The following is a 25342-nucleotide window of genomic DNA, read 5'->3' as shown; positions in this document are numbered from 1 at the left end:
GTATCTATTGGTGTGGAAAACTGGGGCACAATCTCACTGGGTTGTTCCAGGTGAGGGGAAGGAAGCTGAGGTATCTAAGCACCATCTCCCTATTTTTGGCTGAGGACTGCCTGCAGGAGTTCTAAACTTCCATCAGCTCTGGCTTGTCCTATGCACAGGCAGAGACAGGTGCATAGCAGATAGTCTTCAGTCTGGAGGTGACACTGAAGACTGTGGCAGAGAACCAAGAGAGCCTGCTACAATATGCATTTACAAATGAGGTATATCCCTCACTCTTGCCCTCAACCTCACCAAGACTCTGATGTGCAGTTCAGAGTTTGGGATTTCTAGGCTGGTGCACTATGACACAGTTTTGGACAATGCCATGGCTGGTCATTATGAGATGAATAAAACCTCTATTGAGCCCCCTGTTGGAAGACAATGCTCCACGTGTGTCATTTTTCTGCACATCTTGCCAGCATAGACATGGGCTCCCTTTGTTCTTGACTGCCTTTTCAAGATTGTTTGTGTAGTTAACAGTCTAGGAAGACGGAAGTGTCTCCCTGTGGAGCAGAGAGCAGCTTTGTCTGCTGTCCGGAACAGTAAAGAGAATGTCTACTTCTGGGTCAAAATTTAGGTATGCTTACTGCCTATTATAAAAGATTCAGGCTCCCTAAGCTCAGAGATCTTCTGTAATGCAACCCACAGTGCAGGTATCACCTGGCCTCTTTGCCTAACCCTGGAGAAATTAAGGTTCCCGGGACTGGCACAAATACTAATGCTCCAGATACTGTTATCACTGTGAGTAATAGAGTCCTTTGTCTCTGACCCAGGAGTCTCATGTCTTCTGCCAGCATCCGTGGAATAGTGGCAGGCAAGCTTTCTAGCTTGCAAGAAGGGTACAAATCTCAGCTCCTTCTACAGTTCTTAACACCTCTCCTACAGGCCCCCCAAATCAAGTGCTTGGTCATCATGTAAGTGATGTAAAGAGACATGAGACCTCCTGCTCAGGAGCTCAAAATCTATTTGGGCAAATAAGACAAATGAATAGAAAGTAAAAAATCATCTGCAACATAGTCTGACCACTAATAGCATAGTGCTTGAGTAGGGGCTTTGTGGATGGGGGTTTGGAGGGAGAGAGAAGCGCTGGAGCAAAGCAGGGAGGCTGGGAGTGCAGGCCAGTGCAGTGTGCACCTGGTGTAGGTGAGGGTTAGCCCCAGCACAGAGAATCAGGAGTGTCCAGCTAAGGAAGGCACACTGAGTTCTGAGGGTAATGGGGAGCCCTGGAAGCCCTTATATCCTGCTGCCCGTGTCTCCTATGCACCACCCTTATCTTCTCTGGGACTCACAGTTCTGACACCTTCATTTGTGTCACTGTGACACAAAGTACCTTGTGTACTTTGCTCACTGTGTCCAAGGTACCTTGGAAAAATCCCCACAGAATATGTGGCACTTTTGTGAGGCTTGGTTGTTTGTGTGGCCCAGGAGCCGGAGTGGGGGCTGAGTCCAGAGTCCATAGAGCCCTCACCCGTACTCCTGGGCAGCAGCCAAAGACCACCAGAAATGTCCAACAGGGAGATTTATAGCCGAGCGAGGAAGAGCATCCCTGTGAAGATACCTACACAGTTGTTTCAACACGAGAATTTACAAGCGTCCGTCCTCCTTCACTTGCTACTGAGTGGAAAAATACACTGGGCCTAGAGCCGTGAGCTCCTTGCCAGGCCTGTGACTCATCCCTAAGTCATAAATAACGGGTCCCTTATGACAAAGCAGAGAAGGGAGCCGGGCCCAGGGCCACGTATTTATTAGAAAAGAGAGTAGAACCATTAGTCGGGGGGCTTGGTTTCCGGAAATCTCAAACCACACCATGTTAGAGAAGGTCACTTCCACAGGAATTCAGACCTGACTTTTTTTTTCTTCATAATCTCAACCTTTCATCTGGGCTGGAGACCCGTGATACATACACCAGAGACATCCCTTGGCCACGCCAGTCCCATGGATAAAGGCGAGGCTTTGCCATGTCCCAGGCCTGCTGGGTGCCTCCTGACAGCCACAGGGGAGGGAGAGCCACGTGCCCCAGTGACCACACCGTGAGCATCAGGAAACATTTACTGCCTCAAGTGTGACCTCTGGCAAGTATGGCTCCTCCTGGGGCCTCCATTTCCAAAGGCTTCCTGGACCACTCTCAGAATGAGGTGAGAGGAGGGTTGCAGGTGCTGTGTGGGCTGCGGGACTGGCTCACACGTGTGATGGGCATGGTCTAGGGGCAAAGGGAAAGAGAAGGAAAGGTTTGCTTCTCTCTGGAATGCACTCTCTGGGGCTCTCTTCCTGTCTCCAGGCTTCTCTCTGTCTGTGGGTATATAGGACTAAAAATCTAAAGGGTAATGGATGCAGACAGGGAGGAACAGTAAATCATTTGCAGACTGTTGATGAAACCTTTAATGCTTGAAGGAAATACAGGCGTGTGTGATTCCGGGAAAGCTGAACTTGTCATCTTCCCCCAAAGCCCTTCCTGTGTGTTCGACATACCTCCCTAGCTGCTCAGACCAGAAAACTGGGTATCTGGGAGGATACCCCACTTCCTCCCCCTTCTTGCACCTCCTAAGGGCACCACCACCCCTTACCTGTTGGCCTCCTCCTATCTTCTGGCTAAAGTCCATTCCCTTCAGCGTTGATCTCAGGCCTGGTGCTGCTGCACCATTGAGGCTGTCTGACCTCGGTCTTTTTCACCTGCCCGCTACCTGCTCCCTTACCACAGCCCAGGGCCAGTGCCTCCTTCCACATGCTGCTTCCTTCGAGCCACCTTGGCCAGGTACACACCAACTTCAGCCTCCTGAAGCCTTGGTGGCCCTTAACTGCTGCTACCCATCCGTGTCACCAGCCTGGCCACACATGCCTCTGGGCAGAGACTGTCTTACTCACCTAATCCTCCCTGTCCGCACAGCCCCTGCCATGCAACTGCAACCAGGGAGAACTCAAGGAGTGAACGATGAATGGCCAAAGAGATGAACGGAGTGGTGAATCAACCCTGCCTGTATGACAGCCCTTGGCACACACAGGAATGTGTGCTGAGTCTGCTTCCCCTCTCTGAACTGTGCCCTATTTTCATTGCCGCCTTCTGGCCTCCGAAGCCAAGGGCCTTAACTAACAACTGGCCTTGAGCACAGATGACTAACAGAAGCTCCATGCGTGGGTTAGCTGTTTGATCTCTGCTACCTCGGCTATTAGGGAGACTGTACTCTTCTACTCTGAGCGACGCTGGGCATTTCAGGCAGTGCATGAGGGCCATGAGTCTTTTTTAATGTGGGTTTCCAGGGCCCTGGTTTTGGATTATCATGGTTGGAAATGCATTCCCCTATTGTATTTCTGTGTGCACTGCAATCAGAGCATGAGCATTAAAACAAACTGAATCTCAATGGTCGGATCTAAGAAGCCTCATAGGAATCTTCTGGACCAACCAATGCCTTCACCATGCAGATGAAGCCCTCAGAGACAAGGCTTTGGTCCACAGTCTTCAGCGCTGGTGGGAGGATTGACTCTGGAACCCCAGGGGTTGTTGGTGAGCCTTGGGCAGTTGACTCAGAATCCGCATCTGGCCACTGCCCTCTTCCTCAGGTCCTGAGACCCCTGGGCTGGCCGATGCCTCCACAGCCTCCCAGGCCCTTGCTGCGTTTCTCGGCTGCCCTGCTGGTTTCCAGGTTTGCTTGTTTCTCCTCTGCCTCCCATCAAGCACCTGGTGCTCAGGCTCCACTGGGGGCATGAGAAGACTTCAGCCTTGCAGATGATGGATTTGGGTCTCAGGTCTTAGAATCAAGTTCTGGAGACAGATTTAAGGTGGACGGCCGTCAGAGCACCTTCCTGATCCTGTCCCAGTGCCTGGCAGGCTCAACCAGGGCTGAGAAGAGCCTGCTGTGGAGTTACTACAGGCCCATCCATCCCAGTGGGGCACTTGCTAACTGGGGAGAACACGCCCAGCCACAGGCCACAGACGAGAGAAACAAGTGTGAATAAACACACGGCAACCCCTGGGCTTGAGTCTCGTGTCCTTACCACCCAAGCGTTCTCAGAGTCGGGGGACACTTGGGGAGGGCTCTCTGGAGGGGGATAAACTCTGGGAAGTTTCAGGGCAGAGACCTCCTGGGGAAAGAGGAAGGACAGGGGCCAGAAGGATGCCCTCTTCTCTGGGGACCCTGGTTAGCGCTTGGGGCTGGAGTAGCACCATGCCTCACAGCCCTGTGGCAGGTGGGTGGGAAGGGAGGCGGAGTTCGACTGAGCCTAGAGGGGCCATTCAGGCTGATGCCCTGGGCTGGAGCCCTCAGCCTCACCTGCCTTAGGCCCTGGGGAGATGTTACCTCCCTGCCAGCAGGCTTCCTCGCGCCCTTCCGAGCCAGCTCTCCTTCCACCTGGAGGCCCTTGCCCCATCAAACCACATCTCTGTAGAGACACAAAGTCTCCCAATGAGCAGGGAGAGCTGAATTCCTGGAGTCCCTCCTGACCCCGGTCAGAATCAACTGCATGTGTGGGGGAATGAGAACAGGGAGACGGGCTTCAAAAGGGCCTGGAGGCAGCAGGGGTGTGCTCGAGCTTTATCTGGACAGATGAAGGCAGCTGGCCACACTGCTGGTGTGCAGAAGGCATCCTGGGGAGCTCTCCAGCTTGGAGAGAAGTCAGTACTGTTGGTCTCTTTCATTGCCCACCTGCACCCTTGGCCCCCACCCTTTGCCTCCCCAGCTCTGGAATCATCTGCATATTCCAGGTGCTTGCCCAGCTTGTTTTCTCTACTCAGAGCACTCTTCCTACCAACTTCCTAACCCTGTCTCAGCCTTCCTGCCCTGGATAATTCCTACTCCGTCTTCCAGAGCCCCTTCCGATACCAGGCACGTGATTAGCATTTGTTAAACAAAACCCCAAGCCCTGTTCCAGGGGCTGCAGGGACCAAGAGGTCTGAATTCAGCCTCCGTTCTCTTTGCAGATAGTCTGCATCTAATTTGCTTGTGAGCTTGGGCAAATCTCTCCTGGTCTCTGGCCTCAACTTCTTTATCTGTCAATGAGGCAGCTAAGTTGGCCGATCTGTGAGTCTTCCAGCTCTGACACACACACACTGGGTGGCAGTGAGGCCAAGGTCCCGGCCCCCTGCTCTCCCTGCTGGCCTGCCTCACCCTCCCCAGCTGGGAGGAACATCCTGAACAGCGTTAAGAATAATAAACATGGGCTGATAAACATCAATAGGCCCACCCGGTGCCAAAAGGGAAAGAGGGAAGACTGTGCTGTGCTGGCTGGAGCCTCCCTGGACCAAGGAGCTGCTGCCAGCTCCTTAATCATCTGGAGACAGCCGGCCGGCTCCCCCAGCCCCGCCCCGGGCCCCGGGCAGGCAAAGGCCAGGCCAGTCCCTGGGGGAGCCAGCCACTGGGTCCTTAGCCACAGGCTGGCCACAGATGGCCCCCTGACCCCTGTGCCAGGGCCTCTTGCTGGATGGGGGTTATGTCACCACCCCGCCTGAAACCTGCAGTGGCTCCTCACTGCCCATGGGACACAGCCTACATGCCCCAGCCTGGCACTGAAGGGCCCTCAGATGGCTCACCTGGTCATGGACTACAGCCTTGGAGTGCGTCTTGCCATTTTCCAGAAATGCCAAGCTCTTATTCCTCTGAGCTCTCTCACAGACTACTGCCTCTGAGCTCTCTCATAGACTACTCCCTTTTGGGGAAGGCCCTGCTGCCCTGGCAAAATCCTACTTTGACACTCCATTTAGGCACGGGTTTAGAGTTAGTGTTTTTACCTAGAGGGGCTCCGTATTCTGATTATTTGTTTCATTGCCCAGCTCTCCCATAGACTGAGCTACTGAGAGAGGAGCCCTGTTTGTGGAGGAGTAAGGCAGACTGCCACCTGGAGCCCTCAGCGTCACCTGCCTTGGGTTCTAGAGGGACATCACCAGGAGCCAGGCATCACTTTGCCATGTGGCCTGAGGCAAATCACTTAACCTCTCTGTGCCTCAATTTCCAGTAAGATAAGGATGGCATGAAAGGTTGCTGTTGGGCTTACATGGGCTGACACACCTGGAGCACTTAGAAGAGGCTGAGGCCCAGCAGGGCCCTCCAAGGTAGGTCTTATTATTTAGGTTGGCACAGCATGCACTACCACCGCTTGGCACACGGTAGGGCTCAGTCGTATGTGTCGGATGACTATGTGACTATCTGACTCATGGCTATAGAAAGGACCATTGACCTGGCTCCTCCATCCAGTCCTGGTCTGCTGTTATTATGCAATGAGTATCTGCTGAGTGCCTGGCTGTGGTGGCCAATGGTGTGGCCATAGGACATTCACCCCCCTGAGGGCAGGAGCAGCAATTTTTTTCACCAGGACAGGGAGATCATTTCACGTGGAGCCTGTGGGTTTTGGTGAACTGCCTAGGCCTCTCCAGGGGTGCTGATGAACTCAGTGGTCGGTGGCTCTGGGTGCTGAGTCATGTAACTCTTGGAGTTAGCGGTGGCTGGGGAAGGGAGGGTGGCCAAGGCAGGAAGTGGGCTGCTATGTCCAGGGCGGGCTGCCCCGACGACCTCCTGGGCCTCCGGGGCTCTTCCCAGAGTTAGTGACCTGGCTCATTCATTAAACCGCAAGTCCAAGGGCACCATCATTCCCAGGGAGGCTCGGCTTGCCGACTTCCAGCCTTCCCGCCTCCCTGGGGAAGCTGTGTCTCCCTGCTTTGGTCCAATTTTCCATGTGGGATTTCCGGAGACACCAAATGGGTCATGTGATAGGAGACATGGTTTGGGAACTTCGTACATTTCTAAAATTCCTGACCCTATTTTCAGATGCCTGCTCCCCTGTGCATACCCCTCCCCAAGCATACCCTTTTATTATGAGCAATATCCTCCTTTCCAGTGGAGAATAAGAAACATTAGTAGATGCATGAATCAGAGTTCCAGTGGATTGAGAATCATCTCTTAATTTGAGAAGGTCTTTCTGCTAGACTATGGCTAAGGCTTGCCTGAGGGGTCCTGGTGGGAAATACGCAGTTTTTGGAATACAAAGACGCTGGAGGAAACTCAAGCACTCTGCTATGGGTTGGGGATCATGTATTGTCTGTTTACTTACAGCAAGGGGCTGCCCTGGCCTGTCCATCAGGGAACTTGGGAATAACCTTGCCTTAGGCTGTCTCAGAGAAAGTGATGTTATAGCTCTGTGTATCTGTGGACCACAGTAATGTGTGGGCACATGCCAGCTCTGGGCTTTCCATTCTTAGTCGCTTAGAGGTGGGGAATGCGGGCTAGATAGCCCTGAAAAATAGGCGCCAAGAAATGGTTCGTCGTGGGGGACAGGGCCTCAGGCTACGGACAGGGAGTAGGGAGTGTACCTGGGGAGACTGGGGTTCTAGGAGGAGGCAGGGCCAATGCCGTGAACTAGAGGAGTTGGGGCTCGGAAGGAAGAGGGGACCCAGATAAATGCCCAGCACTACAGCTGTGAGCCAAGACCACACCTTTGAACAATCAGAAAAAGGTGCCAGAGCACAGCCCTGAGCCAGAGTGCAGGCTTGGTGGGCAGTGGCTGGGCCAGATTTCAGCCTTCTGCGTGCCCCTCCTGCCGGGCCTTTATGCAATGAAGGCATGACCTGCACAACCTTTGTGCTATGGCCCAGAGCCCAGGAACAGAAGTGCTTGTGTGTGTGCGCAAGCTGGGGCTTTCTGGATCAAGGACTGTGTCTCCTCTCCCCTCTATGTCCTTCTGCTGTCCCTTCTAGGGGAGTCTCTCTCTGGGGCCACAGTGTGGGGGCTGTGGGGCTAGGCATGGAGGGGTTGGCAGCTGTAGCCTGGGGCCTTATTAATGGAGTACTGAGTGCAGCCAGGGTGCCCTCCTTCCCTCTGCTGAGGTGCCCTGGAGACAGCTGATTAAGCAGGTTGGCACAATGTCTGCAATGATTTACAGGCTACCCAGAAGCTTCTGCCTGGAGAGCCGGGCTGCTGCATTATTCATGGAGGAGAGCTGTAAATCTGCCCCTAGAGCTGGCTCCAGCTCTGCCCTGGAAGATGAGGAAGGAGGGAAGGGGTGGGGGAGGAGGAGCAAGGTTCTCAGAGTGCGAGGCAGTTCTGAACAGGCATCTGACCCCTGCTTGTTGGTCTGGCATGTAATGACCCCTGGCAGTCATCTTGTCCATTTCCTTGCATTTCAGTGGTGATACTCTATGTTTTCCTTTGGTGAAGCTGGTCCAATAATCCTCCTCTTGTCTAACCTGGACACTTTTTGCTGTAGCTGAAGCCCAGGGTTCCTGCCTGAGGCAGTTCTTAACAGGACTTTAAAATATCAGATCACATTTCTTTAGAACAAATGATCTGCCGAAAGCCCTGCTATCAGACAGCGGGGTTCTCCGTTAGGAAGATCCAGGCTGAGCCTCTGATAGCCTTACTTCTGACTGTGGTTACTTTTATCTCACTCAGTAATATCTCTGTATGAGAAAATGCAGGGCAAGACATAGCCTTGGGCATGAGAGGAACCATTAGTGCCGTTAGCTTCTTGAACTTGAGCTTGCATCAGAATCACCTGTAGGGGTTATCAAAACACTGATTTCTGGGCCCTGCCCCCAGTGTTTCTAAATCAGGAGGTCCCAGTGAGGCATTTCTAACAAGTGTTGCTGATGCTGCTGACCCAGGGATCACACCTTGAGAACTACTACCTTAGTGTAATTTAACCCAGCTTTGTTATGCTAACATCAACTAATAAGAGCAGGAACCATCAGTAAAATATGCAGTCATTAAACTCATTCATTCATTCATTCATTCATTCAATAAACACTGACTGACACCTACTAAAAACACAGATATGAAAAGCCAGTTCAGCAGGGAAGAGAAGGACATGTGAGCAGACTCTGGGCATTTGCTAAGTTGAGTCAAGGAATTCAATATATTCAGCCTCTTTTGAAGGCTTATAAATGCCTTCACTGCCCACTGCTGTGATACAAATAAATAGAGAAGCCATAGTAGCGTGGTGCTTTCTCTTCCAAGACTGGCTAGAGAACCACTTAGAGATTGCATGGGCTGGGAGTTGGTCAAGTCTGAAGGTACTACTGTCCTAAAAAGGGGATGTCCTTGCAGATTAGGAGATGATGGAGTCTTATGGAGGAGGTGAGACTTGAAGGATGAATTTGGGAAGGAGGGGAAACTGGTAAATATGGCTATCCATGCTAGAACAATCTCTTCAACTTCACAAATGTGACTGTCCACTTGCTTTCTGAGCTTTAGACTGAAAAACCTTTCCTTTGACCATACTGGTCCCAGGTCTTCAGTTTCTCATAGTTTCTCATCTGCATTTTCTCCTGGAACTTGCAGACAACAAATATGCTTGTCTCAAAGGCTTATAAGTGCAAACAGAGTAGAGTGAAGGTAGTCTGGGCTGTGTCTGAGCCTGGGTTGGGGGAGAGGATAAATAAGGAAGAGGTTTTGTGACAGAGCAGAAATGGGTTGCAAGGAACTATAATGGGGAGTGCCTGGTTGGGAAAGGGAAGAGGGCATGAGGTAAGGAGTGGGTTATTTAGATGCTATAGCAGGAAGTCCTGTTAAGACCTCTCGAGATTGTACCCCCACTCCCATCCTACTGTTCACAAGGAAGCATTTTAAACTATTTTAGTGTTTCTTTTGGTATTTCTATCTATATTTCTAACGAAATTGCTTTCTCTTTATCCATTAACTTCAGACATCATTGGCTTTCTATTATGATAGATGAAAATATGAACTCACTTATACACACTCTCTTACACCCCCTATTCTCCTAATATCATTATATCTAGACTCTTAGATAAAATCATTTTCAGAGTTTTCATCATTATGGCTATAAATTTTGCTCACTGTTGACATAAATGGTATAGTCTAATTACATCTCATTTGTTGTACAGCTTTTAGCTTTTCTTGGAGTTAATAATTGCATCCGATTTTCATTTGTTTTATTTTCTTTGAACAGCTAAGTAATTTCACACTCTTTCATAGCTCTGCAAAATACCTCTCAGTGCAATTTTCTGATTGGTCAGGCCTACCAGATAATTTACCACTTTCATTTTCTCTCCTCTGGAGTCCTGTTTTGCACTCTGAGATGTGTGGCTCTATCTGGACTCACTTCTCTCTCTGACTACTGCACAGCCTCATCCTGCCCCTTCCTCTCTCTAACATCCTGGCATTGCCTTTGCCCTGCTCTTAACGTTTATTCCTGGTTGCTTTGACTCCATGTCATGTCTGCCTGTTTCTTGATTTACTTCCTTGGCTTTGGGGGTACATACCCTCCAATAGCTTCCCAAGAAACAGTACAACAGAAATAAATGTTAGGAGATTCTGAATGTCTGAAATGCCTTTATTCCACCCACAAACTAGACTGAATACAGGAGGAGAATTGTTGGATGAAAATAATTTCCCCTCATAATTTCTGGCTTCTAGTGTTGCTGTTGAAGAGCCCACGCCATTCTTATTCTCAGCACTTTGTTTGGGCTATCTATTTTCTTTAAAAGTTTTTAGGTATTTACCCCTTGTATGCTAAAGTTTCATGATATTGGGTATTGGTATGGATTTAAAAAAAATTGAATTTCAATCTGGAGACACATGATCTTTAATTCTGGTATGGAAGAACTATCTAGCTGGGGACAGTCAACCTAGAGAATTGTAAGCAATAAGACTCTCATAGGCTTATGCCACTAAATTTTGGAGTGGTTGTTGTGTAGCACTAGATAACCAGACTAGTGGGAGGAGAGAGCTTAGGGCTACACTGCATGATTCAATCTGCGTATTTTTTATTCAATGCCCTATATTAGCTGGCTCCTTACCTCTACTCTCTCTGCACTTAGACTCAAGAGCTTTATGGTTTGGACATTTATTGGCCCAAATTTAACTACTGATATTGGCTCCAACATTCAAATTGTAGCATTCAAGATCTCTACTCTGATATAGGTCAAGCCTGAAATTTGACACTATGATGATTCATAATTTTTTGATCCAATATCCTGACTGTAGCTAAAAAACCTTTTTCATCAAGCTTTTTCCTCTCCCTAATCTAGGACATTTCCTTTCTAATCTTTTTCTTTATAATCCACCTGCATCTTTTGAGAAAATGGAATTAAAATTCCTTCTGCACAGTGTCTTCCTAGAATTACTTCCACTCGTGCAGTTCCTCCAGCAGACGTAATACGTACCTCTATCCAACACTAGTTCTTGACTGCTAATGATTTTAACGGAGACAGGGCTTGTAGGCCCTGATGTGGCCTGTATGCTTTTCCCTCTAAAAGTTTAAGAAAAACTTAGAAAGAGATGAAAATATGTAACATCACTGAAAACCAAGGCTGATAAACAACATATTATCAGATAATAACAGGAATTCTTATTAACACAATACTGATAAAGCTGTATCACAAAAACAGAAACAAATGGCACATTCGTGTTCCTTTTGACATAAAGAATCCTTTAGAAAATCCTTTTCTATAAGGTATAAAGAAAACCCTTTTCTCCTCCTCTGGTTGCCCTAAGACACTCTGATACCAAATGAATTAAAAAACTATGAAACTGTCCCAGTACTGTGTGAGTGCAGCTTATTTTGCCTTCCCACTAACATTTCTACATTCATCTGGAGACTGAAACTGCTGCAGAACAGCAGGGCAATATAGGGTGACCTTGATGGTAGTGCTTTGCATTCACGGAGGTGTACTGCCCTCATGCATAGCCCCACACCTGTGGGTGGGACAGAGCCTTAATAGACCTGGTAGCAAAGCAAACTGGGAATCATAATTTCAAAGTTCCAGGAAGCCACGAAGTAGGGGTAAGACAAGACTCTACCACAGCATGGCAGTACCATATTAAAAGAAATCCTGGGAACCAGACCTTGGATATTGGGCTGAGGTCTCTATAAAATATAGAGCCCTCAAAAGCCCTGATGCTATAGTTTTGAGAAGGGGATTCAACTGATTCCCAATAAACAGTGGGGGCACCAGGGGAAATCTACACATTTTGTCTGATGCTAAATGGAATCTTGATATGTCTCTTTTATTTTGAAAATGAATAAGAAGGGAAAACACTCAACTTGATCTATTAAAAAAAGATGAACTGTAGAACATGAGAAAGGAAACTTTATCTTGATGACTCAGATGTGCAGAGTGTAACAAGAATTCGATTTCAGAAAATTGTTTGGAACCCTCACTAAGTTGAACAGCTAAAGAAAATCATAAGGGGAGAGAGGACCATGATGAAATAAGATGAAATGAAAAGATGCCAAAGTGAGGTGAAAAGGGAACTAGGTAAGATGTTGGAGTGTGTCAAGATACCTACTGCTAAGAAATGAACTATGCTGAAACCTAGTGACCTAAATCACACCATTTTGTTTTTCACAATTCTGTGGGAAGGAATTAGAGCAGAACGAATTGATCAATTCTTCTGCTCCATCTGGTATAGGGTCTGCCCCATGAGGTGGTAGCATTTAATTGGGAAGTGGCTAGAGCTGGAATGTTCAAGATAACCTCCCTTCTCACATCTGGCACCTGGTGGCTAGAGAATTGTGGGACCCTCTCTCTCTCATGTGGCTTGAGTTTCTTTATATGGCAGCTAGATCCCCTAAGTGAGAAAGTGGAAGCTGCCAACCCTCATAAGAATATCCCTTCTGATGTGTTCTATTGGTTAAATCAGGTCACAAGACCAGACCAGATTAAAGGGGAGGGAAATAGTCTCCACCTCTTGATGGGAGGGGATGGGTGTGCACAGTTTTAGGAGGAATAATCGACAGTCATTTTTGCTGTCAATCTACCCAGGAATTGTAGTTTCAAAGGAAGGATGGAAAAGAAACTTAAAAAAAAAAAAAAAAAATTAACATCCACACCAAAGGAGGTGAGGAGCAGAATTGACACTACGGAAAATTGGAATAGTGATGTGGAACACAAATTTGGGTAGTTGTCCCAGAAGGTATGAGTGGATATAGAGATGAAAATAACGAATGAGAGACAGAGGACAAAGAAGCAAGGTCCTAATGAAAGCTCCTTTCTATGTTTGTGGAATTTCCCCTGTGGGGTGTCTTGGTGGCAGAACTGTCCCACATATAGAATCTGAAAAGGCCAGAATTCCATTTTCTCAGGCTGATTGCTAAGGTACCAGCATGTGACTTGTGCCAGCCAGTCAAGCACATGCATCTGGGACTTTGAAAAGGAAGCTTATAGCACAAAGATGAGAGGACTAAGGAGAATTTACTTGGAGGATGGCAGCACTGGGTTCAGGACAGCACAAGCTGCGGTGTCCAGGGTCCAGGGCTAGAGTGGTAATGCTGTGAGGAGCCCCCAGGGTTTAGTGGTAGCATCCTGGAGTCCTCGTTGGATGTGTTCTGTGGTGCAACTTGGTTGTCATTCTGGTTGCTGCTGAGCCTCATTCTATAATACCCCTTTTCTGAGCTTGAGTCTTTTTTTTTTTTTTAATAGAGATATATTTTTGTAAGATTCCCAGTATCTGTTTAATAAATTCTTTCACTACTAAAGTAGCCAGAGTTAGTTTGGGTTGCTTGAAATTAAGATCCCTGACTTGTATAAGGATATGAATAAAGACTAATAGGTGTTGCTGTGGGAGGAAAACCAGGATAACTGGAAGAGGCAATGATCAGTCAAAACAAATTTTCTTTTTCTTCGTAGAGGTCAAAAGGGAATCCAAGTGTGTGTCCAGAAGTGTTTTTCTATATTTTAGGCAAGATAATAAAAAGAGATCTCATCTGGACATATCATGGAAATAATTATATTTAATAAGAAAAAATATATAGGAATCAAGAAGTGAAAAAAATAGATTATCTGCAAGTTAGGATGACTTCAGACGTTTCATCTGCAATGCTAACTGCCAAAAGAAAAGATAGCAATGTTTCCATTTTTTTAGTTTTGTGGGTAAGAGTCTGTGATCCACATTTTTCTTTAAAAAGAATTGCTTGAAGATGTTTAGCCTGAAACTGAATGAGTGATTCTCACACTTCATTTTTCGTTCTCAAGATTGTTTTAGCTATTCTAGGGCCTTTGCCTTCCACACAAACTTCAGAATAAGCTTGTCTATGTATACAAAAAAATCTTGCTGGGATTTTGATAGGAATTGCATTAAATCTATAAATCAGTTTGCATAGGATGGAAATCTTTATTATGTTCAGTCATCAAATCCATGAGCACAGTATGTCTTTACCTTTATTTAGATTTTCCTTGATTTATTTCATCAGCATTTTGTAAATTTTAGCATATAGAGCCTGTACACACGTGTTTTGGTATATGTATACCTAAGCATTTAATTTTCTTTGGAGTTATTGTAAGTGGCATCATGTTTTACATTTCAGTTTCCATATGTTCATTGTTAGTGTATTGACATGCAGTTGATTTGTGTGTGTTGACCCTGTGTCCTATACCCTTACTAAACTCACATATTATAGTTTTTTTATAGATTCCATGTGATTTTCTATATAGACAATCATGTCATCTGAAAATAAAGACAGTTTTATTTTTAAACTATATGCCTTTTATTCCTTTTTCTTGCCTTATTACAGAGGCTAGGACTTCTAGTACTATGCTGAATAAAAGCAGTGAGGGCAGACATTCTTGCCTATTCCTAATCGTAAGAAAAAACATCCAGTCTTTTACCATTAAGTCTGACGTTAGCTATAGATTTTTAAATAGATGCTCCTTTTTCAAGTTGAGGTCATTCTCCTCTATTTTGCTAAGAGTTTTTATTATGAGTAGGTATTGGATTTTGTCAAATGCTTTTTCATGGACTTAAATATAAAACATAAAACTATAAAACTTTTAGAAAAAAATAGAAGATCTTGGGATCTAGATGTAAGCAAAGAGTTCTTAAATTTGACACCAAACTATGATCCATACCAAATAAAATAAAATAAAATAAAGATAAATTGGACCTTATCAAAATTGAAAGCTTTTCCCCTGTGAGGGTTCATATGAAGGGTGTAAGACAAGTCATACTATTTGCAAGTCACATATTCAACAATGACTTGTATCTAGAATATGTAAAGACCTCTCAAAACTCAATAGTTAAAAATAAAAAGTCCCACCGGAAAATGGGGAAAAGACATAAACAGATATTTCACATAAAGAGAATAGACAGATGGCAAATAAGCACCTGAAAAGATGTTCAACATTATTAGCTTCTTTATTCATCATAGCTAGCCACAAATTGGAAACAATCCAGATGTTCTTCAGCAGGTGACTGGTTAAACCAACTGTGGTATATCCATACCATGGAATACTCAGCAGTAAAAAGGAACCAGCTATTGACACATGTAATAACTTGTATGAATTGCCATAGAATTATGGGGAAATTAAGGTGAAAAAAGCCAGTCTCAGAAGGATACATATTATATGAGTCCATTTATATAACTTTCTTGATATGACAAAATTATAGGAATAGAGAGCAGATTAATGGTTGCCAGGAGCCAGAGGTGGGGTGTGGGGGTGAGAGAGTGGAAGTAGGAGTGGCCATAAAAGAGCAACACAAGAGATCCTTGTGATGGAGGAACTGTTCTTTATTTACTGTGGATGTGGATACAAGGACTCACATGTATGATAAAATTCTACAGAATTAAAACACATACAGGTGCACACACAAATACAAGTAGAACTGGGGAAATATGAGTAAGATGGGTGAGCTGAATCAATGTTAATATTCTGGTTGTAATATACAGTTTTGCAAAACCTAACTTTGCAGGAAACTTGGTAAAGAATACATAAGGTCTCTTTGTGGCTTCCAACTACGCGTGAATCTATAATTATCTCAAAAAGTGTAATTAAAAAAATGAAACAGGCATTTACATTAGTCAGAAGCCAGACAAAGATGCTCACCATAACCATTATTTGTTGATACTGTTCTAGAAGTTTTAGCTAATACAGTTATTTAGGAAACTGAAAGAAGAAACTAAGAAATAGGAAATGAAATTATCATAATTTGCATATAACAAATTTTTTCTACCTTGAAAACCCTAGGGAACAACAGAAGAGAGTTCATAAGGAAACTAGTCACAAATTGAACTCAGTTAACAAAGTCTTATAAATTAGCAGTAGCTAGTTAAGAAAACAAACAAAAAGATTTCCTTCACATGAACTATTGAAAACTGTGCAGGACCCATAGGAATAAAACCATAAAACATTACTGAAAGGCATAAAAGAGGTCTTGAATAAATGGGAGGACATGCTCCTTATTGGGAAGATTCAATATGTAAAAATGTCATTTCACCACAATTTAATTTATACCTTTAATAAAACTCTGATAAACATCTCTGTGGAAGTTTTTCAGAACTTAAAGAGAATACAAAGTTCATTTGGAAAAATAAATGGGGAAGAAATGCTTCATTATAACACTAAACATTAAACACTCAATGCAAGAAACTAAAAAAAAAAAAAGAAAGAAGAGAAAAGAAACCAAAGGAAATGAGGAAAGAGTAATAAAGCAATGAATTACACAAAGAAAAATAGTAGAATTGATAAATATAATCAACAGCTCTTTCTTTGAAAAAAATAATAAAATAAATACATTCTCCCTGATACTGCTCCTCATAATAAACCCTGGAAGAAATAAAGTGTAAGAAAAAATAAATCTGTAATTCTGTTCTTTTTATTTTATTTTATTTTATTTATTTATTTTAGAGAGAGAGAGAGGGAGTACAAGCAGGGGAGAGGCAGAGGGAGAGGGAGAAGTAGGCTCCCCGCTGAGCAGGGAGCCTGATGCTGGGCTCCATCCCAGAACCCTGGGATCATGACCTGAGCCGAAGGCAGATGCTTACCTGACTGAGCCACCCAGGCGCCTCTGTAATTCTATTCTTATGTTGGGAATAATATATATATACATATTTTTTAAAATTAATTTGTTCAGTTGAGTTCTCTCTCACTAGCAGGTTGTTTTAAATTCTCTAGCTTTGTAATATATTTAATTAGCATAGTAGTTACACTTTAAGTTCTGAAGTGAAGAGTCCAGGGTTCAAATACGGACTCCTGATATTTAGTACTTCTGTAATAATGGCAAACTTTGTTAATGTCTCTCAGGTGTAGGTAATTGTACTTCCCTGAATTTTTGGAAGGAGTGAATAGAATCCACAGTGCATGTGAAACACTTAGCTCAGTGCAAAGTACAGTATAAGCACTTGATAGATGCTAAGTTTTTAGTGTCTAGGAGGCAACAACTGAAGTCTTTCCTGGCTTCTGTTAAAGTCTTTCACCTCCATTTTAGAATTGTATTGTCAAATTTTAAAGACGGTCCCATTGAGATTGCATTGACTTTATAGATTTATTCAAGGCAGATGAACATCTTTACAATATGTATCTTCTTATCCAGGAAGAGTCCCTGTCTCTCCTCTTACTCAGGTCTCCTTCTATGTCCTCTTATCAAAATATTCTGTATTTCCTCAATAGATGCACATCACTAGCATCAAATCTCTAGGTACTTTGTAGTCTCTTGTTGATATTGTAAATGGAATTTTTTCCCGTTGGCTTTTCAAGCAGGATATTGTTGATTTATGGGAAAGTTACTGATTTTGGAGTATTTATTCTCGATGGACAGGTACGAAAAAGTTTTGCTTTTTCCTTTCCAACATTTACTTTTTTTTAGTCGTGATTTATTGACGTCCATGAGATAGCCCTATGTACATAAGCTTGACTTGGATTCTGTTACTTGCAACCAAAAGAGTGCTGACTAATATGTCTTGGAAAAGACTAAATTAAAAAAAAAAAGTTCATTTGATGCCAACTGCGATCTCCACATATTTCTTTATCTCCTTATCTACTCATTTAAAGTGATTTCTTAATGTTGACCCACCTCTGCATTCCTGCAGTTAAATCTTCTTTTTAAAAAAATTCTATTATGTTAATCACCATACATTACATTATAATCTTCTTGATCATGCATTGCTCTTGAAATGTATTGCTGAATTCAGTTTATTTACTTACGTGAAGTTTTGATTTCATTAGTCAGGTTTGTTATCAGAGTTTTGCTAGATTTATAAAATGATTTGAAATATTACCTATATTTTTTCTGGTCTTAGAACAGTTTATATAGTGCAGTAATGATCTATTCCCTGAGAGTCTGAAATACTTCTGGGCCCATCAGCTTTTGGCAGGTAAATCTCTAAGGGTTTCTCAATTTATTTCAAGCTTATTTTTCTATCCTTTTTCTCTCTTTTTGGAATCAATTTTGGTATTCTATATTGCCTTCTTCCCAGCCTCCTTTCTACTTTTCCTTCCTCCCTTCTTAAATACCAGGAACCACTGGGTAGATCTGGACAAGGCAGGGGTTCACACAGGGTAGACAGTACCCATGGCTCTAACTTGGGGTGTCAGGGTTTGAGCAGGTTGAGGAGGAAGCGTGCATGGGGTGGTGGCGGTAGGGAGAGGAAGCTGGTTATGGGGGTGGGGGGGATCCAATAAATAAGTATATTAAGAATAGTGAGAGTCAGGTCCTCCCTGTCGGCAAAGGGTGTTAGAATTAGGGAAAAGAAGAAAACTAGAGTGAATCCTGTGGCATTGAGTTGGAATTGGAGGTATGGGTGAACTCATGGTTTCCACTATAGAGCATGTATGCATGTATTTTGTGTGTCTGTGTGTGTTTTGGTTTTCCACAGTTACATAACAAAGGGCCCTCAAACTTGGTGCCTTAAAACAACAGGACATATTTATTATTTCATAATTCTGTACATCAGGAATCTAGGAGTGACTTAGCTGAGGGCCTCTGCCTCAAGGTCTCACAAGGCTGCCATCAAACTGTCAGCTGGGGTTTTAGACTCACTTGAAGGCTCTATTAGAGAAAGACCCATTTCCAATCTCATTCATGTGGTTGTTTGCAGGGCTCACTTCCTCACTGGCTGTTGGCTGGAGGCACCCTCAGTCCCTTGCTAGGTGGACCTCTCCGCAGGGTATCTCACAGCATGTAGCTGGCTTCTTTCACAGTGAGTAAGAGAGAATATCTAAGATAGAAGTCACAGTCTTCTTGTAACCTCAACTTTAATGTGACATAAACCTAAGCTCGAATTTGAACTTTTGTCAGATTGTTGTTAGAAGTGAGTCACCAATGTCCACTTCACTTTTGAGAGGAGAGGATTATATACGTATTTGAATACCAGAGGTGGGGATCATTTGAGGGGCAATCCTGGGGCTGCCTACCACAGATAGATGAAGATAGATAGATGATAGATAGATAGATAGACGATAGATAGATGATTGACAGATAGATAGGGATAGACATTTTTTACCTCCATGCCCTGGGAAACCTTAATAGCAATGGACTCATCTCCTGTCCAGATCTTTGCTTTTTAAGTACCTTTCTCCACTAAAAGGACTTGAAGAAATGGTGGATTCCAGGACAGGGGCAGAAAAAGGACAAGATGAGCCTGGAACATCCTGCTGTTCAAGAAAGTAAAGAAGTGCTCAAGGAATAATGAATACAGGTCAAGAGGGACATAGAGACCAGATTGAAGTGGTAATACTAGCCAATCTGGGATAATTTGACAAAATACAAGAGAAGAATAACAGATTTTTACCATGGAATGAAATAGGAATCGGGAGTCCACAGCGATAAAATAAATTAGTGAATATATAAGTGGAGAGGAGAGAAAAACCTTTCCTTAAAAGTAGAATGTCAACCAATGTAGAAGGGATGATGGAATTTGAAAATCACCCTTTGGCAACCATGGTAGTAATAAGTGATTCAGCCGAGAACCATCAGTGGATATTACAAGGGTAGATGAGAAACTAGTTACATAGTCTCAAAATACTTTCCCATAAAATCATTATTGATTACAAAAGGCTTTGGAAGAAGAGTCACTTAATAGAAGACACTCCCTTAATTCAATAACCAAAGTCAAAATGAAATCATGTGACCCATGATAGGATGCAGTGAAGAACTATAGTGTGTAATGTTTTTGTTCAAAATACGTACATGAGGGGCTCCTGAGTGGCTCAGTCAGTTAAACATCTGCCTTCGGTTCAAGTCATGATTCCAGGTCCTGGGTTGGAGCCCAGCATTGGGCTCCTTGCTCAGTGGGGAGCCTGCTTCTTCCTCTCCCTCTGCCTCCCCCCCACTTGTGCTCTCTCTCTCTCTCTCTCAAATAAATAAAATCTTTAAAAAATGTAACATGGGGAAATACCAGACAAACCCAAATTGAGGGCCATTCAACAAAATAGCTGGCTTGTATCCTCAAATGTATCAAGGTCAAGAGAGTGTTGCAGAACAAAAATTCAATGAGTACATTTGAAGATCTAATTGGTTTTATTAAGTGATTCGTGAATTGGGCAGCATCTCATTTACCAAACAGAAAGATGATCTGAGGAGATGTACAAAATGGAAGGTTTTTAGAGTCAAGAGGGTGGGGCAAGGAAGTTACTGGCAAAAGAGAAGAAAGATTTGTTCCAAGCCAGGATATGTTTTTTTGGAGGTGGGGTGGGGGAGGTGGTAGGGGGATGATAGGGTCTTTATCCTGCAGATGGCCTCACTAGTTCTGGCCAGGAAATTTCAGAACGACTGTTAAAATGTCACATTCCCCAGGGTAAGTTGAGACTTAAGTCTCAGTTTGGTGTCATAGAGGGCAAATGACTCCATATTGAGCTTGTTGTTTCCTTTTTAGCAAGAGTAGAGAAAAGACTGAGGTATGGTTCCAGATTGAAGGGAAATGATAACTAAATGCAACATGTGATTCCAGATTGAAGCTGCTTGTTTATGGAGGTTGTGGGGGATAGTTGGCAAAACTTGAACTGAGTGGTCTGTGGATTGGACGGTAGAAGTGTATCGATGTTGTCCTGGTTCAGATGGTTGTATTGAGATTATGTGGGAGGATGTCCTTACTTTAAGGAAATGCACAATCAAGTCCTGGGGGGTATAGGAGCATCCGATGAGCAAATTATTCTCAAAAAAAAGTTCTTGGTGTTGTTCTAGCAGCCTTTCTTTAAGTCTGAAATTACTTCTACATAAAAAGAGAAAAAGAAAGTAGCCCTGACTGGATAAAGCATATGATCCCAACTATGTCAAATAAACAAACTTACCGATTAAAAAAAGAGGAGGGAGAAAAAAAATCAGTTATTTTAGTATCAGTTTGTGTGTGGTATTTTCTCCTAATTTGAAATTTTCCTCTGTACTGGTTGTATGCCTTTCTCCTCCACTGTATTGTGTGTCTGTGACCACGAGGTGTTTTCTCCTTGATTTGCCCTGCTAGAGGAAATGTGTAATGACTAAGAGCATGGACCAATCTGAGACCCAACAGTTAACTCCCCACACCTCAGTTTTCCCGTCTACGAAATGGGGATATCTGTACTTCCTACCACATGGGGCCATCCTGAGATGAATGTATGAATATTAAAGTGTTTAGCGTGATCCTTGGCCATTAGCTGAATGCCCAATCAGTAGTCACTATTATTATCCTAATTGTGGTCTTTTCAAAGATCCAGCTCTTAAATTTCTCAGATCTATAGTTTTTTTTTATTATTTTTAATTTATCACCTTCTTATTTACTAACTTCAAATTCTTCCTCTAGCTTTTCATACTTCACTTTTTTTGCTCTTTTACTTGCTTTTGTCTTGAATACTTGTTTCATTTAATTTCTTCTGTTTAATGAGAAAAACAAAACTATATGTATTCTGTTCTTTAGAGCTTTGTGTTTTCTCTTTGGTATAGCTCCTCATTGTTTCTTAAACAATCATTAATTATGGTTTGAATGTTCTCTTTGACTCTGGCTATTAAGACAAGTTTCCCAGCTCTCCAGAGTGGCTTCATTTTGTTTCTTTGTTTCTCTTTTGCTATTAACTTCTACTTTTGTTGCATTGTGGTTTGAATTTGTGCATAGTACTATTTCTGCTTTTGAGGTTTTAATGAGATTTTCTTTGCAGCCTAAGATATGATCAAATTTGTAACTCTTCTTTGGCCATTTGAAATGAATATGTATTTTCTGTTTCTAGAGAACACATTCTGATATAGATCTGTTAAGTCAAAATTTTAATAATAAGTTTGAACTCTTCTGTAGTCTCATGAAATTTCTGTCTATTTGGTCTCTCAGAAATGGGAAGGCATATTAATCCTTCTGTTATCACTGTGGTTTTGTCCAATTACTCCTTAATTTCTAGCACTTTTGGCCTTGTACATTTAATGCAATATTCAGGGCACAGACTCATGGTTCTTATATTCTCATTAGTTTCTACAATTTGCCAATATAGGATACCCTCCCCCCACCCCTTAAGGTAGCTCAGTGCTTTTTTGCTGTGATTTCTGCATTGTCTGATATGAATATTGCTTTCTTTTTGTTTGTCCTTGGGTAACGGACACCAAATAGATTGTCTGTCCTTCTCCTGGAAGGTAGTCCACTTTGTGGGGAGTTCTGAAGATCCGGTCCCCAGCCACATGTGTTTGCTCCAGAGATGGGCAGCTGACGCAGGTGGGGCCAAGCAGAACCCTCCCTGCATGTTGGGACCTGGGATAAGAATTTTCACTCAGTTTTGTCACTCTCTGGATCTAAGGGGACACAACACTTGGTTGCTGCCATCTTCCTATAGGTAAACTAGAAAACAGAGGGAGTTGGATTACTGCAAATGGTGAAAAGAAAGTGGACCCAGCCTTGAGAGATGGGGAAGTCCCCAGCATGGTGGTCTCAGTGTTATTTTAGTCCTGAGGCTGGAGTCAGGATATTTAATCATTTGTCTCATATGATGATAATATTTTCTCCTCTTTATGCTTCCTTATGTTTTCCTTTTTCATTTTGCCATTTGCTCAGGTTTGCTTTGCAAGTTTCTTTATATTTAGAAATTAGAAAGTCACACTCCCCATTTCTAGCCTACTCCTGGTTCCTTCAATCACACACACACACACACACACACACACACACACGCACACACATCCTGTATATATACTATTGACCTACCAACCTCAAAAAAAACATAGTATGTATTTATTTCCCCTATATATGATTTCATGCTTTTAAAATTTACTCCCTACTTATCTCCCATTTTTCTTGACATAAAAAATTAAGATTAGTGTTATGAATTTATTTCTTACATGTATGTATACTTTCTCTTATAGTAATTACTTTGGACATTTATGTACCTTCTCTTTCAGTAATTATTTTGGACCTTTTGGACATTATATTTGGACATCAATAGTGCTAATATTGATTTTTTATAAATTAATGAGTTCTAACAATTTTCCTATTCATTTCTTGCTCAGCTGGAATATTACCTTGAGCAAATTTTTCTGCATATTTGAGTGTGTGGTATACATTTGAATGCTTAAATCCTTGAGAAAAATGTCTTTTAATTAAACCCCACAAATAAATTACAGCTTTCTTGTCTTGAATGCAGTCTTTTCCTCTTGGAACTTTGTTGATACTGTTATACTTATCGTGATTTCGTTTGTTTTAGGTTTGTCAAGGAGAAGACTGCTTCCAGTTCAGTCCTCTTTACCCTGACATGTAAATTTTTTCCCCTCAGATACTTAAAGGATTTGAAACTTTATCCCTGACATCCTGAAATTTTACCAGGGGAGATTTATATATGGTTCCTCTTACATCTGTAGTGCTTGGTCCTCCGTGGGACCTTCTACCCCTAAGATTAAAGATAACTGTCCATCTCTCACATTTCCCACGTGATTCATCTTCTCCTCCTTCTTCTGGAATAGCGCTGGGGAGGTTGTTTTGAAATGGAGGCTTTTGGTGCAGCCACTCTGGAAAACAGTATGGAGGTTCCTCAAAAAGATGAAAATAGAGCTACCCTGTAACCCACAATTTCACTGCTGGGTATTTACCCCAAAGATACAAGTGTAGGGATTTAAAGGGGCACCTGCACCCCAATGTTTATAGCAGCAATGTCCACAATAGCCAAACTATGGAAAGAGCCCAGATGTCCATCAACAGATGAACGGATAAAGAAGATGTGGTATGTTTATACAATGGAATATTACGAAGTCATCAAAAAATGATATCTTGCCATTTGCAATGACATGGTTGGAACTAGAGGATATTATGCTAAGCTACATCAATCAGAGAAAGACAATTATCATCTGATCTCACTCATATATGGAATTTAAGAAACAAAACAGAGGATCATCGGGGAAGAGAGGAAATAATAAAACAAGACGGAACCAGAGAGGGAGACAAGCCATAAGAGGCTCTTAATTATTAGGAAACAAACTGAGGGCTGCTGGAGGGGAGGGGTGTGGAGGGATGGGGTGATGGACATTAAGGAGGGCATGTGATGGAATGGGCACTGAGTATTATATAAGACTGATGAATCGCTGACCTCTACCTCTGAAACAAACAATACATTATATGTTAATTAATTGAATTTAAATAAAAAAAAAAAGAAATGTAGGCTTTGTTATTATTCCCGTATGGGGAGGCCACAGATCAGGAGATGACTTGCTTTGAAAGGATAGTTTGTGACTCACAGTTCCCAAGAGGAAGGGGCCCGCCACACTGCACGGGGCCATGTGGGGAAGCACCAGGGTCAGTCAGGAGGCAGAGGGCGTGAGAGGAAAGCATGGGCGAGAGGCTTCATTGTGGTTTCTGTAAAAAGGAATGGGCAGAGTAAGCAGGCTTAGGATTGCCTAGTTTGGATAATTTCAGCAGACTCCAGGGCCAAAGGGCTGTCTCTGATTGATTGTCTTGTAGTTGGCCCTGGGGTGGTTAGGGCAGGTGGATAAAGGAGGTGGTTGGGCATGGGCTCAGGACTGGTTGGTTTGCTCAGGAAGGGTGCTTGCGGGTGAGTCCTTTCCTGTCTCCAGACACTGACCAGCCCTGGGAGTGTCTCTGGGGACGGCAGGGCCCCAGCTATCAAAGCATCAGGAAATACAGAGAACAGAACGACATGACGAATAAAGAAGTGGCTCCCAGAAACCCCCAAATAACTGTATCTATAGTTATGTTTGCTTGATTGTTTTATAATAATATAATAATATTAACATAACATACTATGGTTTTCCCAGTCATATAGGAGGGTTTTTTTTTTTTCAAACAACCACTATTTATTTCATTGTTCCTTTCTATTTTTGTTATTTATTTTTATTTTATTATTTTTGGCTTTCTTCTTTATTATTTCCTTTTTTTCTTCTTTTTTGGTTTGCTCCATTATCCTATTTTCAACTTCTTGAAGTGAATCCTCAGTCTATTTATTTTATCTTTCTTGGTTTTTAACAAACGTATTTAGACTTAGACATTTCTGTCTAGGGACAGCTTCAGAAATTTTGATATGCCATGCTCTCATTCTTGTTTGGTTCTAAAATGTTCATAAGTTTTTAAATGACTTCCCTTTAACTTACAAATTATCTGGCAGTGGAATTGTCTTGCTTGTTTGTTTCCAAATACATGGGTTTTTTGGGAGTGCCCTCTTTTGATGATTTCTTTTGGGTTTTATGGTGTGGCA

At 43.1% G+C, this 25342-nt stretch overlaps 1 long non-coding RNA gene across 1 annotated transcript in view; it reads left to right on the top strand.

The window, feature by feature from the left end:
- The window catches only part of LOC113938185, a 52981-nt gene extending 29243 nt beyond the window's left edge, over positions 1-23738 (top strand). The window contains exon 3 of the long non-coding RNA XR_003524847.2: positions 23345-23738. This is a non-coding gene — a long non-coding RNA (uncharacterized LOC113938185). The remainder of the gene's footprint in view (positions 1-23344) is intronic.
- The last annotated feature ends 1604 nt before the right edge of the window (positions 23739-25342 follow it).

Source organism: Zalophus californianus, chromosome 8 (assembly GCF_009762305.2).
Source record: "Zalophus californianus isolate mZalCal1 chromosome 8, mZalCal1.pri.v2, whole genome shotgun sequence".
Classification (NCBI taxonomy): domain Eukaryota; kingdom Metazoa; phylum Chordata; class Mammalia; order Carnivora; family Otariidae; genus Zalophus; species Zalophus californianus.
The sequence above is the reverse complement of the archived record's forward strand: the minus strand, read 5'-3'. Positions and strand labels throughout refer to the sequence as shown.